At 44.3% G+C, this 20,911-nt stretch overlaps 1 protein-coding gene across 14 annotated transcripts in view; it reads right to left on the reverse strand.

Moving 5' to 3' along the window:
- adgrl2a (adhesion G protein-coupled receptor L2a) overlaps positions 1-20,911 on the reverse strand; it is an 852,977-nt gene that overhangs the window by 439,359 nt on the left and 392,707 nt on the right. For 11 of the 14 annotated variants that reach the window (XM_073062560.1, XM_073062559.1, XM_073062552.1 and 8 more), the window contains exon 1: positions 2,115-2,635. The exons of the other annotated variants lie outside the window; for them this stretch is intronic. The gene's annotated coding sequence lies outside the window, so the exon portion shown is untranslated. Of the gene's footprint in view, positions 1-2,114; positions 2,636-20,911 lie in introns of those variants that run through there. 14 annotated transcript variants of the gene reach the window in all.

Raw genomic sequence — 20,911 nt, forward strand, 5'->3', positions numbered from 1 at the left:
CGTCAAGAGCCGAGCAAGCGGGCATTCTGTCAGTGAGCGGCCGGAGTTGCTATGCAAATGCAGCAGGTCTCTTCAGATCCTGGGATCCCAACGACTAAGAGACCGAGGGCTCGAGGAAGGCCACTGAGTGCAGTTCCCTCTTTCTCTCCCTCTCTCTTTAATGTAACAGACTATAATCACAAAAGTCTAGGGGCTTTCAAAAAAAAAAGCTTGTTTAGCACACATTTTCTAAAGAAAACAATGCTCACTTAATTATTTTTAAGAAAGTGCAGTCCCACATGCCTGTCTATTGACAATCCTCTTCCAACAAATCCCCTCCTCTCTCTCCCCACCCTTGCCCTGCAAGCAATGCCCTTTGGGTCTTCCGAATTCACAGCCAAAACTACAGACACCGAACCGAAGTTTCTCGCCCGCTCTCACTCAATTGAACCGATGCCGTGAAACTCTTTGATATGTTAATTCCTCTTCAGACCATGCAGATTCCCCGCACCCGTATTAATTCTGACAGCTAGCTGGGGGATGATGTAAAATAAGCAACTCTTTATTTTGTCATTGAGAATGGCGTAGAGAGGGGAAGGGGTGAGTTTGAACAAAAGGAGAGAGTCACACAAGTATCAGACGCTGGCGGACAACAGGCGAATGGTTCCAATGACTGCCTCTCCCTCTCTCTGAATACAAATTGGATCTATTAAATATATAACATATAAAACGCAACATACAATTCTTCAATCAAGACTGCAAGGGTTTTTACGGTTCCTGGGGGGGGATATCAGAGCGGGTACTTTGTATACCCTAAAGGTCCAACGACTGAACTGACACAAGGTTAACGAAATTCTATTCACAAAAGGAGAGATACCGACAACGCTGTGTTCTCGAGATCTCCTACCCTTCAATCAGAGGAATTTTGAAGTAGTTTTTTGTCTGTTAAGGAGGAGATGGGGAGGGTGAAGAGAGAAAAAAAGATTTGGAACAACAAGAACCGGCCTCTTCTGATTAAACCTCAAGTGCCGGGCGGGGGGGGGGGGGGGGTTAACTCCAAACCTGCTTGAGGCATATTCTTCCAAAATAATCCAATCGCTGGTGTGAGTGTAATGGGTAACTCTGACGGCTATTTAAAAATATTACATATATGTGTGTGTGTGTATGTAGATAGCGAGCGAGCGAGAGAGAGAGAGAGAGAGAGAGAGAGAGAGAGAGAGAGAGAGAGAGAGAGAGAGAGAGAGAGAGAGAGAGAGAGAGAGAGAGAGAGAGAGAGAGAGAGAGAGAGAGAGAAAGGAAGGAAGTGGTGATTTTTAATTAAATGTTCCTGGACTGATTTCTGGGAGCATGGGGCGAGCAGACGAAAGCTTTGGCTTCCATATAATTATTGCCAGTCTCATACAGTGGAAAAATGTTAACACAGAAAGAGAGAGAGAGAGAGAGAGAGAGAGAGAGAGAGAGAGAGAGAGAGAGAGAGAGAGAGAGAGAGGAGTTGAGACAGAGAGGAGGCAGGGAGATATATTTAACAAAGCTCAGAAGGGATAGAAGGGATCTTTTCACCCCCAACGCGCGCGCACATACACACACACACAGAAACGGCAGACAGATGCAAATACGAATACGCGCACACATAAGTTGGGGGGGAAATCACACACATATTGCAGGGAGAGGGGACTTTAAATTTAACACGCACACACACGCGCGCGTAATCCACGGACAAATGTCAAATGTTAACACTAACACACACGCGTAATCTACAGAGGGGGGATGCCTCTGCCTTAACACTAACACAAAATGTACAGAGGCGGTTAAGTTTGAGACCTACACAGATACAGGCTAGACGGAGATTATGTTAAATTTGCGCAATGTACCAAGACGGTATATTGAGAGAAAGTAACACACAAAATTTCAAGTTTAATACTAACACAGCGCAATGATATTAAGTTTAACACTAACAGACATAGGCGAGGAAGAGTGTTTAACATTCACACACACACACACCACGCGCAAATGCAGAAGTTAGCAGAGGTGCTAAGATTGCCGACGCTCACGGAAATAACCCCAGTTCGGCCCCATCTATTTCTACATCTCCTAGACGGCAGCCTCAAACTCCTCTTGCCCATCTCACACCTTACCTTTCGAACGAGGGGGCGCGCCGTGGGTCGGGGGCTGGAGAGGAGGCGAGCCAGCTAGGAGAGAGACCACGGCGGGTCGGCGACCGGCGTGAATCCGGCGGTTTCGGCTGCATGCTCCAGTCACCGGGCGTAAAGGAAGAAGTTTTCCATCACCATCCTCCGGGAACTGTGCTTAGAGTGGCGGGGGGTCGGCCTCTCTTTTTAAGTCCAAATGGTTTGCAATACCTTAATGTTCATAGCTGGAAGAACTGTGCAAAGTAATATTGCGCTGTGCACGTACACGCACAGAGAGAGAATCACCAAACAGCTCAAGGCAGAAATGCAGCCTCTCTCTCTCAGCCGCTGTAAAATTATTTTACATTTCCCAGGATATCAGATCGATCCGGTTCACCTCCCCTTCCCCCTGTTTTTATTTCCCCCCCAACCGTTCCCCACGCTCCTCCAGCGACGTTTTTACGGGAACCGGGGAACGGGCGCTCCACGCTGCAGGCACCGAGAGACGACGAGATGAACGCAGGCCCCTTTTTGATGGGCTTGCCCGCCTGTTGTAAGGGGGAGGCGGAGGGGGCTGGTGAGAAGGGGGAGGGGGAGTGGGGGTAGGGAGGAGGCAAATTCTGACACAGAGTCGGTTCCAGTCCTGAACTGGAGTTACCAGATGTTGGCAGAGAGAGAGTGAGAGAGAAAGAAAGAGAGAGAAGTGTGTGAGTCCAGCCTTTGCAGTATTTTTAAAAATAAAGACCCCGAGGTCAAATTCTCATCTATTAGGATTTGAGTAACGCCCGCTCTCCACACATAATCATTGCACCCAGGACTAACTTGAGTCCCTACACGGGCGGGCAGACACACACACACACACACACACACACACACGGGAATGGGATGAGACACACACATACATAAAACACATGGACAGCACACGACAGGCAGACACATACAGACATATAGTCACACTCACTTATACAGGCAGACACACACCGACACACCCACAGTGTCTGTCTGTCTGTCTCTCTCTCTCACACACACACACACACACACACACACACACACACACACACACACTGTCAAATACGGCACGGGCTGCGAGAATGGTTGAGTTAGGGGGGCGTCCATTGCCCAGCCGGGACCCAGCACAGAGCGAGAGGGGGGTCAAGGCTGCTAGAGCAATCCCGACAACTAGAGAGACAATACTTTAGCAATGGGAAGTCTCTGAGAAAAAAAAGACATGGAAATCTCTCTTTAAACAAGAACAGAGAGACTTCACCTCCAGAGTCCCAAAACATTTTTTTTATTCTCGCCGATTTAAAGGGATGTTTGCACATCACCTATTGGCTGCATACTAACAAGAAGTCCACCATGGATGGTGCCAAGCCCGACTGCGAAAAGAGGATGGTCGGGCATGGGGCTAGCAACACCATCCCGTAAAAACCCAGAGCTACAGAAACGCCAGCAGAAGCTCCCCCCTGGGAGAGGAAGGATCTCCGAAGATGAGTTACACCCGGGGACAACTTGAAAGATTGAGCCAGGACAGAGGACGCTGGCGATTTGCTGCCGGCGTATGGGGTATGTATGGGGTGCCGGGCTTAAGTAAGTAAAGCATACCAACAGGAGACTATTGTATTTCCCTCTTCTACTGTGAATATCTGCAAGAAAATGAACTTCCGGGTAGTAAATACGTACTTTGACAATACATTTACTTTGAACTTTGATCAGCATGGAGTCAGCTGCCACAGAGAGTGGTGGAGGTGAACGACGGGGTGGGGGGCAGAGAGTCAGTGAGAAGGGGCGGGGCAACTGCAATGTGAACAACGGCTGGTTTCCGTACGGTAAATCCTAATTAATTCCCCCCAAAATCTGCCACCTCTTACACACGTTGAGGTTATGATCTGCATAAACAATAAACTTATTTTTTCAACACTTCTCACTCCCTTAGTAAGTCAATCCGTGTAATCAAAGACCCCCCCCCCAACCCATAGGGCAAATTATACAACGGTCTGAAAGGAAGTACCACCAAGCTCAAGAACAGCTTCTCCCCACTAGTATAAGTCTAGTTTTGATCCCTTAGTATGATACGCTGGACACTTGACCTCACCGTCTACCTCGTGATGGCCCTTGCACCACGTTGTCTACCTGCACTGCACTTTCTCTGTAACTGTAGCACTTTGTTCTGCACTCTGCTATAGTTTCTCCCTTGTACCGCATCAATGCAGCGTTGAATTGGTCTCTATGAACCGCAGGCAAGACAAGTTTCTCGCTGTGTCTCAGTCCGAGTTGCGCCGCCCTGCAATTTCCCGATTTAATCCCAGCCTAATCACTTTGCACATACAACTGACCTCCCAGTCTTTGGACTGTGGGAGGAAACGGGAACAACCGGTCATGAGGAAAACACACAAAACCTCCTCACAGGTAGGGGCGGGAATTGAACCCCACCTGCCTGTACCGTAAAGCTAGTGCTAACCACTACACTGCTCTGCCGCCATTACACGTGACAATAATAAAACAATTTACACTTCACATACAGTATGACACTCACGAACAATAGCTTCACGTTTTGTAACACCATTAACACAACATAAATGTCAAAAAGGCCTTTCTTTGGAGTTCATCAAACAAGGACACCCAGCAGTTTAGGAGCATACAAAGTTAGGGAGCAGCAGTAAGCCAATCGGCCCATTCAAACTGTTCTGTTATTCAACAAAATAAGAAGTGTCCTCAAAGCTCAAAGTACAATTATTATCAAAGTTGTCAGGGAATACAGAGGAGGCCTGACCCAAATGCTGAGCAGCAGAGATGATTTAGCAATGAACAATAACTTGAATATAGACACAAAATTACAAGCCACCAGGGGTCACAAAACAAGAGAGAACAAATATTAAACACAACAGGCAACAAGGTAAACTTTAGGCTGGGAGAGTGGAAGCTCGGAGCAACTGGTTGAGTCCGGCTGGTTCGATGAGTGACTAAGGACTGTGAATGAGAACTGGGGTTAAATAGGCTGCAGGTGAGGAGTCTGGAGTGAGCGGCAGGTGAATCCTATTAGCTGGGTGGTGACTGAGCGGTGTCAGTGGGAACACACCTGACAACAGTATACAGTATGTCACTATATGCTACCCTGAGGTTCATTCTCTTGAAGGTATTTACAATAGAACAAAGAAATACAATAGTCAATGAAAGACTACACAAAAGGACTGACACAAAATGTGCAAAAGAAGACAGATTGTTCAAATACAAAAAAGTAACAAATAAATATGTAAATAAATAAAACAGAGAACATGATTTGTAGAGCCATTAAAAGTGAGTCCATAGGTTGTGGACTCACTTTTATAAAAAAATGTTCAGAGTTGGGGTGATTTAAGTTATCCATGCTGGTCCTGGTCACATGTTCACCTTCACATACCCACCTATCACCCACTTGCTTATCAAGAATCTGCCTTAAAAATATTTAACAGCACGACTTCTGCTGTCCTCCGAGAAAAAAGACTCAGGGGAGGATCACTCATGGTCCCTGCCTTAAACGGCTTTTTTACTTTAACCAGCGCGTCAGTCACATTCTTTCCACATCTACCCCGACAGGACCGTTGGAAGGAAAAGAAGTTTGCAGAATCAGGTTTATTAACACTGATGTATTTCATGAAATTTGTTGTTTTGTGGCAGCAGTGCAGCGTGAGACAGAAAAAATACAAGTTACAAAAAAAATCTGTACCAAAGAGGAATAATGAGATAGTGTTCAGGGTTCATGGATCATACAGAAATTCGATGGCAGAGACGCTGAGAGGAGTGTGTCTCTTTAGGCTCCTGTACCTCCTCCCTGGTGGTAGTAAAGAGAAGCAGGCATGTCCCAGATGGTGAGGCTCCTTAATGATGGATGTCGTCTTCTTGAAGGGCTGCGTTTTGAAGATCTCCTCAATTGCAGGGAGGGCTGTGCCTGTGATGGAGCAGGCTGGGTCCACAGCCCTCTGCAGCCTCTTTCGATCCTGTCTATTGAAACCTCCATACGAGGCTGTGCTGCGACCAGTCAGGAAGCTCCCCAGTTTACACCTGGAGAAATTGTCTAGTTTTCTAGGGGAGGATAATCTTGAGCTTGGCAGATGAAGGCATAAACACTGATTGTGTTCTGAGCTGATTACTTAAGATCCAGCATTCTGAATAATAGCAAGCTCAGACTTCTTAACAAAAAAAGCAAAAATGTGTGCAGCAGCGTAAATGTGATCATTTTGTTTTTTGGAGGATGTTTACATAGGGACGCATATGCACACATACTCAATGTCTTAGAAACGGCTTCTTACCCCCGTCATCAGATTTCTGAATGGAAATGAACCCCCGAAAATTATCTTGCTATTTTTGCATGACTTATTTATTTTTATAATAGATATATATTTGTAGTATATTTTACTACAAAAAAAACAAATTTCACTGCATATATCAGTGATATTAAACCTGATTCTGATTCTGAAACATCTTTGATATGGTTAATGATTGGAATGCAGAGAAGGAGACCCCCTTGCCAAACCTTTACTCTTGATCATGGTCGAGAAAGTAGCATTTGTGTGAATGGGTGAATGCGGGAGCCAAAGGAAAATTGACAAACGTAAATAGTCCAGCCCAGATATTTCATTTTAATTACCCACATAACCAGCTTCCCTGCTGTTCCCTCACTGTCCAACCAAGTTTCCACTTCCAGACCTCTCTCCAGAGGATACAAACTCTTTTTCATTGGCTATGCGTACTCTTGAGTCACCACTGAGCACACCTACATGGAGCACTGCCACAAGAAAGCAGCATCCACCATCAAGGAACCACCATCCAGACTCTTTGCTCTTCTTGCTTCTACCATTGGAAAGGACGTACAGGAGACTTAGGTGCCACACCACCCGGTTCAGGAACAGTTATTACCCTTCAACCATCAGGCTCCTGAACCAGTGTGAATACCTCTACTCACCTCACTCTGAACTGAATCCATAACCTGTGGACTCACTTACAAGGACCCTACAACTCATGTTGTTAGTATTACACTGTACTGAGAAAATGATTTGCACAATTTGTCTTATAATTTATATAATGTAATATAAATTATAAATGTAACTATATTCTTATATATGCATTAATATATCCAATTATATTAATATAAATTCTATAATATAAATATAATCATGTACTGAAAATGTAAGTTTTAGATTATATTTATATTACAATATTAATATATATGGAGTCATAGAAAAGTACAGCACAGAAACAGGCCTTTTGACCCACTTCCTCTGTCCCAAACCATTTAAACTCCTCCTCCCACCGACCTGCACTAGATCACAGCCCTCCATACCCCTACTATTCATGTACCTATCCAAACTTCTCTTAAATGTTGAAATTTAGCTTGCACGCCCCACTTGCGCTGGCAGCTTATTCTACACTCTCATGACTGTCTGAGTGAAGAAGTTTCCTTCATGTTCCCCCTAAACTTTTCACTTTCACCCTTAATCCATGAACTAGAGTTGTAGTCTCACCCAACCTCGATGGAAAAAGCCGGCTTGTATTTACCCTATCGATACCCTTCATAATTTTGTATACCTCTATCAAATCTCCCCTCATTCTCCTACACTCCAGGGAATAAAGTCCAAACCTATTCAATTTTTTTATATAAATAAATTATATTATTTACATAAGTAAATAATACTTAGAACATACTTTGTACAAATAGTCTTCTGGTGCCTATGAATGGATAATCCTACAAAAGGACATCACGGGTAAAATCCTTCCAACCATTGAGCACATTTACATGAAATGCTGTTGTAGGAAAGCAGCATCCATCATCAGAGATCGCCACCACCCAGGCCATGCTCTTTTCTCACTGCTGCCATCTGGAAGAAGGTATAAGACCTCAGGACTCACACCACCAGGTTCAGGGACAGTTACTAACTCTTAGCCATCAGGCTCTTGAACAAAAGGGATAACTACACTCACTTGACCAACTACTGAGATGTTCCCATAACTAATTATCTCACTTTTAAGGTCTTTTTTATCTGTTATCTCATGATCTCATTATTTATTACTATTTTTTTTTGCATTTGTACAGTTTGCTGTGTTCTATACTCCAGTTAATCCTTCATTGATCCTGTTATAATTACTATTCTATAGATTTGCTGATTATGCCTGCAGGAATATGAATCTGAGAGTTGTATATGTGACATATATGTACTTTGATAATAAATTTACTTTGATTTTTCACCTCTTTCACTGGAGCAGATGACCAAAGGCTCAGCCTGGGATGTTACAGACATGACAGCTGAGTTGTACCCACCTTCTATCCAATGCATCTTTAAAAACCCCAATAATCTTCAGATCACAGATTGTGTTGGAAGGCAGAAAGAGCATCTTCTAACCCTTCAGGACAATAATTTCTACTCCCCCTGCTCTTTCTGTCCCCACTCTGTATAAATTTCTCATCCAGTTATCTACTTGCTTTGTGTGGTATGAATACCCTTTAAAAGCTGCAGCTAAAACAGTGTTCACCATGTTCCCAACCTGATGTCAACAGTCTTATTTCTGTTATTCCTGCTCTTTATTTTTGTGCTTTACACCCCCCACTCATTTCCCGCCAGATTTCAATGAAAGCCACACACACCAACTATTATTTTTCTGCCCGTTGAAACCAATTCTTGTCAAATTAGCTTCTATTTACTTTTTCCCAGAACCACACTTCACACCTCTCACTCCATCTCCCCTATCAATCCCCAAAGCCTGGAACCTTACAACTTTTTAAAAACATTCAAGATTGTTCATGGCCAAATCATTTAACTCTTGATTTACCTTGTCTTTAACTTCGTTTCAGTATTTTACGGTCTCTCGTGTTCTGGACCTTTGCTGTGGAAAACCAGCATAAGGGTGTAATCTAATCATAGGGTCTACAGATAATGGCTAAAAACCACTCATTCTTCATCATTGCTATCAAGACGTTATCCAAATTTGATTAGATAAGAGACTTCTGAGGCCTCAGACATGGCCATGGATATGAAAGGTTGCCTCTCCTTGGAATCCCAGAATATTGGACAAAATTGTTAAGTATCAACACAAAATGCTGGAGGAACTCAGCAGGTCAGGCAACATCTCTGGAGCGGAATAAAGAGTCGACATTTTGTACTGAGACCCTTCATCAGGACCAGAAAGGAAGAAAGAGAATGTGGGGGGGGGGGGAGGGGAAGGACTACAAGCTTGCAGGTGATAGGTGGAAAAGATAAATGGCTAAAGAGGGAGCAATCTGATAGGAGAGGAGAGTAGACCATGGGAGAAAGGGAAGGGGGAAAGGGGGGGGGGGAATCAGAGAGAGGTGACAAGCAGGTGAAGAGGAGAAGGGGTAAGAGGGAAACCAGAATGGGGAATTGAACACCTCATAATCTCAGGCATTGGGCAGAGATTGGACGGAATACTACAGCATAGAGACAGACCCTTAGGCCCATCTACTCCATGTTATTCTGACTAACCTATCAACTTGAGCCTCGACCATACTCCTCCATACCGCATCCACCACTTCACTGGCAGCACATTCCACACTCTCACCACCTCCTGAGTGAAGAAGCTTCCTTCAGATTCCCCTTAAATGTTTTACCTTTCACCCTTGACCGATGACCTCTAGTTCTAGTCGCAGTCAACCCTACAGGAAAAACCATACTTGCACTGCATTTCGTTCATCATTTCCGTCACATATCGTGGGCGATCCTGGTCTTTCCATGACCATGATTGTTCTTGGCAAATCGTTCTAGCGTCAGTGGTCACATAACCAGGTCTCTGATACACACCAGCTGCTCATACGACCATCCTCAACCTGCTCCCATGGCTTCACATGACCCTGATCAGGGGTCTAAGCAGGAGCTACACCTTGCCCAAGGGTGACTTGCAGGTGAGCAGAGGGAAGGAGCACCTTACACCTTGTTTGGTAGAGACGGATCTCCACCCTGCATTGTATTTACCCTATGTAAACCCCTCCTAATGTTGTATGCCTCTATCAAATCTCCCCTTATTCTCCTAAACTCAAGGGAAAGAAGTCCTAACATATTCAACCTTTCTCTATAGCTCAATTCCTCAAGTCCCAGAAACATCCTTGTAAATTTTCTCAGCATCTTTCAATCTTATTGATATCTTTCCTGTTAGTAGGTGACCGGAACTGCCCACAATACTCCAAATTAGACCTCCAAATTACAGCCCAACTCTTATTCTCCATACTTTGACTTATGAAGGTCAATGAACCAAAATATCTTTTTATGACTCTATCTAATTATGACTTCACTTTTGGGGTATTAATCTTGTTGACTAAGGCCTCCTTTTACCCCAACCAATGCTCCCCATCTTCTTCAGATATTCCTCAGAATCAAGGGTAACTTACTTCCACTCTGGTGTTGTGAGATCTGAGGTGACTGATGGGGTCACTGTGGAACTCCTGAGCTCCTCCACACATGGGACAGGAGTCAAATGGGTATTGGTAACTGATTTGGTATTGATATTGACTACATGGTAGCATCGCGTTTAGTGTAACGCTTTACAGTACCAGCGAATGGGATTCAATTCCTGCCACTGCCTCTAAGGAGTCTGTGGATTCTCACTTTGGGTTTATAAAGCTAATCATGGATGAGTCATAGAGCAAAGGAACAGACCCTTCGGCCCATCTAGTCCACGCCAATACGTTCTCTGCCTAGTTCTTCTGACATTGGAAAAAAAAGTTGAATTTCCCCATGGGGATGAATAAAGTATCTATCTATCTATCTATCTATCTAGTGTGGAGGGGCAACTGCACAGGATCAGAAAAAGCTGCAGAAAGTTGTAAACTCAGTCTGTACCATCATGGGGACTAGCATCAAGGATATTTTCAAAAGGCAATGTCTCAAAACAATGGAATCCATCATTAAGGAGCCCCATCATCCTGGATCTGCCCTGTTCTCATTGCTACCATCAAGAAGGAGGCACAGGAGCCTGAAGACAAACACTCAGTGCTACAGGAACTGCTTCTTCACCTCTGCCACCCGATTTCTGAATGGACAGTGAACCCATGAACACTACCTCACTATTTTTTTGCTCTCCTTTCGCACTCCTTAGTGAATTTGATTTTTATACAGTATACAGAGTATTCCTTGCTGTAATTCATAGTCTTTATTATTATGTATTGCAATGTACTGCTGCTGCAAAACGAAAATTTCATGGCACACTTTATGTCTGTGATATTAAAGCTGATTCTGATTCTGATTCACCCACTTAGAAGAGAAAAAGCCTGTGTGCGTTCAACGTATCAACGTAACGTGCTGCTCATGAACAGAGAATAAACAAACTGCTGGAGGAACTCGATGAGTCAGGCAGCATCCGTGAGAGAAATACAGAGTGGACAGGCCCTTCCAGCCCTTCGGGCAGCACTGCCCCACAGCCCCCAATTTAATCCTAACCTAATCGCGAGACAATTTATAATGACCGATTAACCTACTAACTGGTATGTCTTTGGACCGTGGGAGGAAACCCGAGCACCCAGAGGAACCCCACTCATTCCACGGGGAGTATGTAGAATTTGTCTACAGAAATCACTGGGATTGAACTCTGAATTCCAACACCCCTGAGCTGCAATAGCATCACGCTATCCCCTATGGTGATGCCTGAAAATGGTCAGTCAAGGTCTCAGGTGGAGACCCTTCATCTGAACTTGACCCTGAGTCGCTAACTCTTCATTTTGCTCCGTGGATGCCACCTGAGTTCCTCAGGCATCTTTTTGCCCCAGGTTCCAGCATCTGCAGTCTCCTGCATCTCCACATCCTCTCCGGAGCAGCAAGCATTGCTCCATTACCAAACCGCCTTGCATAGAAATTTAACTGGATGTCCTATCATATGTGTTAAAATTGACAAGAGGTCTGAAGACCAGTAGATGGCACACCTCACTCTAACCTTGTACTGGAACTTACTACGTACTCTATGATATCATGTGATAGACCACAGAATAGAGAAGAATTAGGCCATTCAGCCCATCCAGTCTGCTCTACTATTTGATCATGGTGGATTTGATTTAACTTCATTCTGCCACGCTTTCTCCATAACCCTTAATCCCCTTACCATAAACAATTAACCCACTAACCAGTACGCCTGTGGGAGGAAACCAGAGCACCCGGAGGAAACCCACACACTCACGGGGAGAACGCACAAACTCTTTACAGATGGCGCTCTAACTGAACTCTGAACTCAGTCGCTCTAATAGTGTGGCGCTAACCGCCCCATAATAAATGAGTTGAAACAAAGAGCACAACCGAAAGGTCCTGATAAAGGATCTCCATCCCCCCCCCACCTTGCTCATCTCCCACCTTTCACCTAGCAACTTCGAGTTTGTGGTCCTCCTGCTCCCCACACCAACTTTTTCTGGCTTCTTCACCTTTACTTTCCTCTCATGATGAAGGGTCTTGACAGAAAACACTGGGTTTTTATTCCTCTCCATAGATGTTGCCTGACCTTCTGAGTTCCTCCAGTATTGTGTGTGTGTGTGTGTGTTATTCTGGATTTCCAGCATCTGCAGAATCTCTTGTGTTTTGTATTAATGTGAGCATTCTTTCACCTTGCAAATACTTCAATGTGTTTCACACATGTCTTGTTTCCTGCTCTTTGGCGCGAGTGAAGTGGAACAGTTCCGTGAAGAAAGGAGCTGTCCCTTGAACTTGAAACATGCAGTTCCCTTGTCCACTCATTCTTCTCCACTGATCTCCCTCTTGGGGTTCATCCCAGCGTGACAAGTGCTATACCTGCCCCACTCACCACCATTCAGGACCCCAAGCCACTATACCCGGTGAGGTCACACTTCACCTGTAGATCTGTTTTGGTTGTCTGCTGTATCCAGTGATTCTAGTGTGATGTCATCTGGTGTGAGACCTGATGCAGACTGGGGGACCACTTTGTCGAACACCTTCTCTCTGTCCGCTGCAAAAGGCAGGACCTCCCAGTGACTACCTATTTCAATTCCACTTCCCATTCCCATTCTGACATGTCCGACAATGGCCTCCTCTACTGCCACGATGAGGCCAAAATCAGGTTGGATGAGCAACACCTCATATTTCATCTGGGTAGCCTCCAATCTGATGGCATAAACATGGATTTCTTTAACTTGTGGTAATTATTCCTCCCTCCCTCCTCTCTTTTTTCATTTCCCATTCTAGTTATCCTTTCATTCCTTCTCACCTGCCTATCACCTCCTTCTAATGCTCCTCCTTCTTCACTTTCTCCTATGGTCCACTCTCCTCTCCTATCAGATTCCTCCTTCAATTCTTTACCTCTTCCACCTTTCATCTCGCAGCTTCTTACTTCACCCCTTCCTCCACCCACCGTCTTCCCCCTCAGCTGACTTCACCTATCACCTACTTGCCATCCTTCTCCCCTCCCCCCATGTTTTTATTCTGACATCTTCCCCCTTCCTTTCGAGTCCTGATGAATAGTCTTGGCCTGCAATGTCGACTGTTTATTCCACTCCATGGATGCTGCCTGACCTACTGAGTTCCTCGAGCAGTTTGTATGTGTTACTCTCCAGAACAGAAAGATTCAAAATAGTTTCATGTCACTCCCTGCACACAAGTGTAATAAAATAATTGAGAATAAAATAATTGTTACTCCAGATCCAATGCAGCACAAAAATAAACACATAATTTAAGAACACAATAATAATAAATACACAAGATAGCTTGTATACAATGACTGATTGTATGTCCATGAGTTGACAGTAGGCTCTTCGTAAGGTGACTGATGGGAAATAATAAACTAGTGGTGGGTTAGTGGGTGGAGGTGTTGATCAGCCTTACTGCTTGGGGAAGTAACTGCTTTTGAATAGATTGGATGAACAAAAGCATCAAAAAGCAGACGGTTGAGAGCAAAAGGAAGAGAGAGCAGTTTAATGAGAACACACGACAAACAGGAAAAGCTGGAAACATTCGATTGATCAGGCCGCTTCTGTGGGAATAGAAACAGGGTCAACATTACAAGCTGAAGATGGTGAGAACTGGGAAGGAGAGAACAGAACCTTCGTAAATATAGTGAAGCTGAGGGAGGAGATGTCCGGGGTAAAACCAAGGTGATCATGCTGATAAACTGTGAATGCCTGGCACTAAAATGGACTGTATGTTTTATTCTAGTTGTGCTTTCTTGTAAAAACTATGCATAATTTATGATTAATTTTCTTGTGAATGCTGTTTCTGTGATGCTGTGTGCCTGTGATATTGCTGCAAGTAACTGTATCTGTGCGCTGTACTTGTGCGTGTGACAATAAACTGCTCTTTGACTTTGAACAAAATTATCTGGGCAAGGAGCGAATGGAGGCAGTTAGAGAGTGAGAACAAAGACAAACAAACGTCGGAACTGCAAAACGCAGTAAAGGAAAATATGTTGGTTAGAGATATCTCTCTCCCTTCCCTCTCTCTCTCTCTCTCTCTCTCTCTCTCTCTCACAATCACTCTTTGCACCTCTCTTCCCTCTCTCTCTCTCTTTCAATCACACTTTGTATCTCTCTTCCCCCCTACCCCCAACTTTTCACTCACCTCTGTCTGTCCGGTAGACTTCATCAGTCCAAATATCAGCCCAAAACACCGACTGTTTATTCCCCTTCATAGCGGCTGCCTGGCCTGCTAAATTCCTCCAGCGTTTTGTGTGCGTTGCTCAAGATTTCAAGTATCTGCGGAGTCTCTTGTATTTCTGTTTGTCTTTCTGTCTGTTTGTCTTTCTCTTTCTTTATCTCTCCCTCCCCCTTTATTTCACCTCCATCTGTCTACTTGTCTGTCTGCTCTCTCTCTCTCTCTCTCTTTTTCTCCCTCCCTTTATCTCTCTTCCACAACCTCACCTTTTCTTTCACCTCTGTCTGACTGCCTGTCTGGGTCTCTCTCTACCTTCCTCTGTCTCTCCCCGTCCCTCTCTTTCACCTCTGCCGGTCTTGGTCTGTCTCTTTCTCTCTGTCACTGTTAGGCTCTCCACCTATCTTTACTCGTCATCTCCCTTTTGTCTTCTGCTTCTCCATCTTTGAAAAGCCTGCGATAAAATGCTAAATAAGAGGTTATGAAACTAAATGGGACAACTGTAATTAGGGTACTGAAGTAGCTTATTGGTTTGTGGGGAGCCATTACAGCCAAGGTCGGGGTTTGGAGTTCAATCCGGGCATCCTCTGTAAGGAGTTAGTACATCCTTCCTGTGGAATATGGGGCTTTCCTTCGGGTGCTCTGCTTTCCCCCCATTCTGAAGGTTAATTGGTCATTGTAAATTGTCCTGTGATTAGGCTCGGGTTAAATTAGGGGTTACACGCAGCATGGCTCGAAGGAGTAGAAGGGCCTAGTGCGTACTGTATCTCGAAATAAATAAATAAAACTCTACATGAGAGTGAGCGTTATGGACAGAGGACTGGTTAACAGACAGAAAACAGGAAGGAGGAGGCAACTCACACAAAATGCTGGTAGAACACAGCAGGCCAGGCAGCATCTATAGGAGAAGCACTGTCGATGTTTCGGGCCGAGACCCTTCGTCGAGAAGGAAGCGACTGTTCATTTCCGGGTGGATAACGCGTGTCCAGGGGATTGCTGCTGGGTTACCAGCAGCTGACAATTGACATCGACATTCCAAGCCTTCCTACGCAATGTCGATGACTACATTGGTGTTGCTTCATGCACCCATGCTGAGTTCATCAATTTCATCAAGTTTGCCTCCAACTTCCAGCCTGCCCTCAAATTCTCTTGTTCCATTTCTGACATTTCTCTCCCTTTTCTCGATCTCTCTGTCTCCATCTTTTTTAACCCTACCAATTCCCACGGTTATCGACAATACAGTATCTCTTCCCACCCCGTCTCCTGTAAAACCGCTATTCCCTTTTCTGAGTTCTTTTTCTCCATCATATCTGCTCCAAGATGTGGCTTTCCATTCCAGGACACCTGAGGTGTCCTCCTTCTTCAAAAACTGGGGTTTCCCTTCCTCCACCATTAACGCTGTCCTCACCTGCATCTCTTCCATTTCCTGGACATCTGCACTCACCTCTTCTTCCTGGTGCCTGAACAGGAATAGAGTTCCTCTTGTCTTCACCTACCACACCCATGAGGCCTCACAACCAACACATCAGTCTCCGCAACTCTTGCCATCTTCAACGGGATCCTACCACCAAACACTTCTTTACCTCCTCGACTCTACTCTTCACTTTCTGCAGGGATTGCTTCCTCCCTCCATGATTCTCTTGTCCACTCATCCCTCCCCACTAATCTACCCCTGGCACACTTTCCTGCAAGCAAGAGAGATGGTACACCTGCCCATTAACCTCCTCCCTCTCCTCCATCCAGGCCCCAAACAGTCCTTTCAGCTGAGGCAACACTTTACCCATGAATCTGCTGGGGTCAGTTATTGTACTGGTGCTCTTGATGAGGCGTCGCCTACATTTGTGAGACCCGATGTAAATTGTGGACTGTTTTGTCGAGCACCTCTATTCCATCAGCGAAAGCAGAACCTCCCAGTGGCCAACTATTTTAATTCCTATCTCCATTCCCATTTCAATCCGTGGGTGCAGGGCCTTCTCTTTTGACAAGATGAAGCCATTCTCAGGTTGGAGGAGCAGCACCTCATATTCCATCGAGGAGGCTCCAACCCGATGGCATGAACAATGAATTCTCCCTCCCCCTTCCCCCTGGCCTCTTACCTCTTTTCCTCACTGGCCTATCACCACCCCTAGCGCCCCTCCTCCTTCTGTTCCTCCTATAGTCCACTTTCCTCTCCTGTAAGATTCTTTCTTCTCCAGCCCTTTACCTTTCCCACTCGCCTAGCATCACTTACCATTTTCTAGCTATCCTCCTTCCCCTCCCACCCACCCTTTTATTCCGGTACCTTCCTCCTGCCTTCCCAGTCCTGAAGGAGAGTCTTGGCCTGAAACGTAAACTGTTTATTCCCTTCCATCGATGCTGCCTGACCTGCTGACTTCCTCTAGCACTTTGTGTGCATTTCTCTTCATTTCCAGCACCGGCAGAATCACTTGCATTTATAATCAGTATCAGTGCTCTGGATGAGGGAACCAGGTATAATATACCAAGGTAGCATAGCGGTTAGCATAACACGATTATAGCACCAGCAACCTGAGTTCAATACCCACCACTGTCTATAAAGTGTTTGTACATTCTCCCACATGACTGCATGGGTTTTCTCCGGGTGTACTGGCTTCCTCCCACATGGATGTAGCAGCATTGGAAAGGGTACAGAGGAGATTTACCAGGATGCTGCCTGGTTTAGAGAGCATGGATTATGATCAGAGATTAAGGGAGCTAGGGCTTTACTCTTTGGCGAGAAGGAGGATGAGAGGAGACATGATAGAGGTGTACAAGATATTAAGAGGACTAGACAGAGTGAACAGCCAGTGCCTCTTCCCCAGGGCGCCACTACTCAGTACAAGAGGACATGGCTTTAAGATGAGGGGAGGGAAGTTCAAGGGGGATATTAGAGGAAGGTTTTTCACTCAGAGAGTGGTTGGTGTGTGAAATGCACTGCCTGAGTCAGTGGTGGAGGCAGATACACTAGTGAAGTTTAAGAGACTACTAGACAGGTATATTGAGGAACTTAAGGTGGGGGGTTATATGGGAGGCAGGGTTTGAGGGTCGGCACAACATTGTGGGCCGAAGGGCCTGTAATGTGCTGTACTATTCTATGTTCTATTTTCTATGCCAAATGTATTTTGGGTGAGTAGGTTAATTGGTCACACAGGTGTAATTGGACAGCCCGGAAGGGCCAGTTACTAGGTAACTAGGCAGCACAGACTCATTGGCCTGGAAGAGCCTTTAACCATCTAACTGGGCAGCGCAGGCTCCGGTTTCCACCCACATCTGAAAGACGTACGAGTTAAGATTAGAGAGTTGTGGGCACGTTATTCTGGTGTGGAAGCGTGGCGACACTAGCAGGCTGCTCCCAGCACATTCCTGATGCAAACAATGCATTTCACTCTATCTACAAGTAATGACTCAAGCTAATCTTTATCTTTACAATATGGAATTGTTTTCAATGGTGAGATATTGAAATGTGTTTTGCGTCGAGGGATCTTGGTATCTTTGTACATGAATCACTGAATGTACATGTACAGCAAGTGATTAGCAAGCCAAATGGAATATGATTACAATTGTTAATTGTATAATTGTTCTTTCTAATCTGTTGGAACCGTTGTATAATTACTGGAATTCTGGAAGATGACATGTCATCTCTTAGTCAAATTCCATGACAATTCTTTCTAGGGGCAAGGGTCATCACGTTCTGGGAACATATCAGTCTTCAGTTCCATTTTACTCTCTGGGTAATATTTTGTTACTAGTACTAAATCATCAAAGTTCAAAGTACGTTTATTATCAAAGTGTGTATACATTATACAACCTTGAGATTCGTCTCCTCACAGGCAGTCACAAAACATGAAATCCCTAAGAATCCATTGAAGAAAAGACCAACAAACACCCAATGTACAGAGAGGGGAAAAAAACACAAATTGTACAAACAATAAAAGCAAGCAACAGCATCCAGAACGAAAGTGAATCCACAGACATGAAACCCGGAGCAGCCGGAGCAGGCCCACAGACTCAGTGCCGCGAAGAAGGAAGTAAATGACACGGAGCAGGGAGCAAAACCAGACCGACCCTCACCTCCGGTCCTGACATCCCGCTTTTCCAATCTATCCAGCCCAGCGTGTACGTCGTCCAAACACGGGTCAATCCCCGCACTAGGACCCAGGCCCCATCGCTCTGTCACTGTAAAGTGTTTTGCTGACTGCTATGCTACTGTGTCACCATATTAATTCCATACTTCTTCAAGTACTCTTCATTCAAATACCTCTTCTCATTATTACCTTTGGGTTTACTGTGTTTTTGTTAATATCTTAAATCTCTTCATTTCATCCAATAACACCTTTCAATTATTTTTGTCAGCTACAGTATGCAGGAATCCAGATTGGGTGTTTATGCTTAAGGGAATATTCAAAATTCTTTAAAAATTAGCCACTGCTGATTTACTGTTGTTCATTATACTGTAAGTAGTTTCCCAGTCTACCACCACTTTACGACTTCAAACTAGGCATTGTTTCAGTTTTACAGTTCAAAGGTCAAAATAAATTTACCATCAAAGTGCGTTTACATCACGAGAGATTCACTTTCTTGCAGGCATTCACAGTTAAACAAAGAAATGCAATAGAATCAATGAAAAACAGCACACAGACAAAATCAGAATCAGGTTTAATATCATTAGCATATGTCGTGACATGTGATGATTTTGTCACTGCATACAATGCAATATGTAACAATAAAAATCTGTGATTTAAGTAAATATATATATTTACTATATATATATATATATATATATACACACACACATATATTACATAGTTAAATTAAATAAGTAATGCAAAAATAGAAATAATAAGTAGTGAAGTAGTGTTCATGGGTTCATTCAGAAATCGGATGGCAGAGGCAGAGAAGCTGTTCCTGAATTGTTGAGCAGGTGCCTTCGGGCTTCTGTATCTCTTTACTGATGAGAGCAATAAGAACAAGGCATGGCCTGGGTGGTGGGGGTCCTTAATGATGGATGCTGCCTTTTTAAGTCATAGCTCCTTGAAGATGTTGTGGATACTACAGAGGCTAGTACCCTTGATGGAGCTGACTTAAATTTACAACTCTCTGCACTTACTTAGATCCTATGCACTAACCAAACACCCCCCCCCCCCCCATACCGAGTCCGTTCCTCAGGACTAAGAACAAAGAGGGAAGATTGCAGAATAAAAAGGTGGTAGGAAGGGAAGGAGGCTAGCTAGAAGGTGATAGATGATGCTAGTTGGGAAGAAAAGGTAAAGGGCTGGAGAGAAAGGAATCTGATAGGAGATGAGAGTGGACCATAGGAGAAAGGGAAGGAGGAGGGGACCCAGGGGAAAATGATAGGCAGGTGAGAACAGGTAAGAAGCCATTGTGGGGAATAGAAGTGGAGGGGAGTGGGAGTGAAAAAGATATTGATGATGGATGTTGCTTTAAGTTCCTCATTTCACATTGAACTAAACTGATACTCATCTCTATACAAAATGCCTATCATTTTAAAATTACCCTTCACCAATAACCCATCTCTTTTTCATTCCACAATACAGTACCAGATCTAAAATAATCTGTTCCTTCGTTGCTTTAGTAACACATTAATCTGCAAAACAATCTCATATATACTCCTTGAATTGGCCTTCCACAGAGTTACTGCTCATTTTACCTTCCAATCGTTTTGGTTTCCTTAACTTAATACCTTATAAAACAGTAATCTAAACAAGAGTAAGGTCCTTTATGTGTTAACAAACTAATTTATTTCTCCAAGAGGACCACAACCTTGTCATGGTTCTGAGGCTTGGATGGTTCAATGACCTGGAGAGCTATGTTGGCTGGAGTCAGGGCTTTATGTTCTTGGTAGGATCACTCATACCAAACAGTTAAAAGGGTAGAGGCCAGACTAAGAGTGGTCCACTGGTCCTCTAGGTTCGTGGATTCAGCTCACAGCTAACAACCCTGACTGGTAAAACAAAACTGTCACAGCAACAGCAATGAAGAATCCTTCTACATCTGAGTGGCCAAGGACAGAGAGAGATGAAGGACCTTCATTGCTGCCCTAAACACCAGTGGTGTAATGGGCAGCAAGTAAGTAAATGATTTAATTGGTATTAAAATATTCAATGAAGGGCACTTTCAGGGGAAAATGCACCAGATTTATGCTAAGTAATGTGGCATTCTATAAAAACATTTTAATAAATTGATATGAGTCATAGGGTGATACAGAATGGAAATAGGCCTTTT

The sequence above is a fragment of the Hemitrygon akajei genome, chromosome 12 (genome assembly GCF_048418815.1).
Source record: "Hemitrygon akajei chromosome 12, sHemAka1.3, whole genome shotgun sequence".
NCBI classification, from domain to species: domain Eukaryota; kingdom Metazoa; phylum Chordata; class Chondrichthyes; order Myliobatiformes; family Dasyatidae; genus Hemitrygon; species Hemitrygon akajei.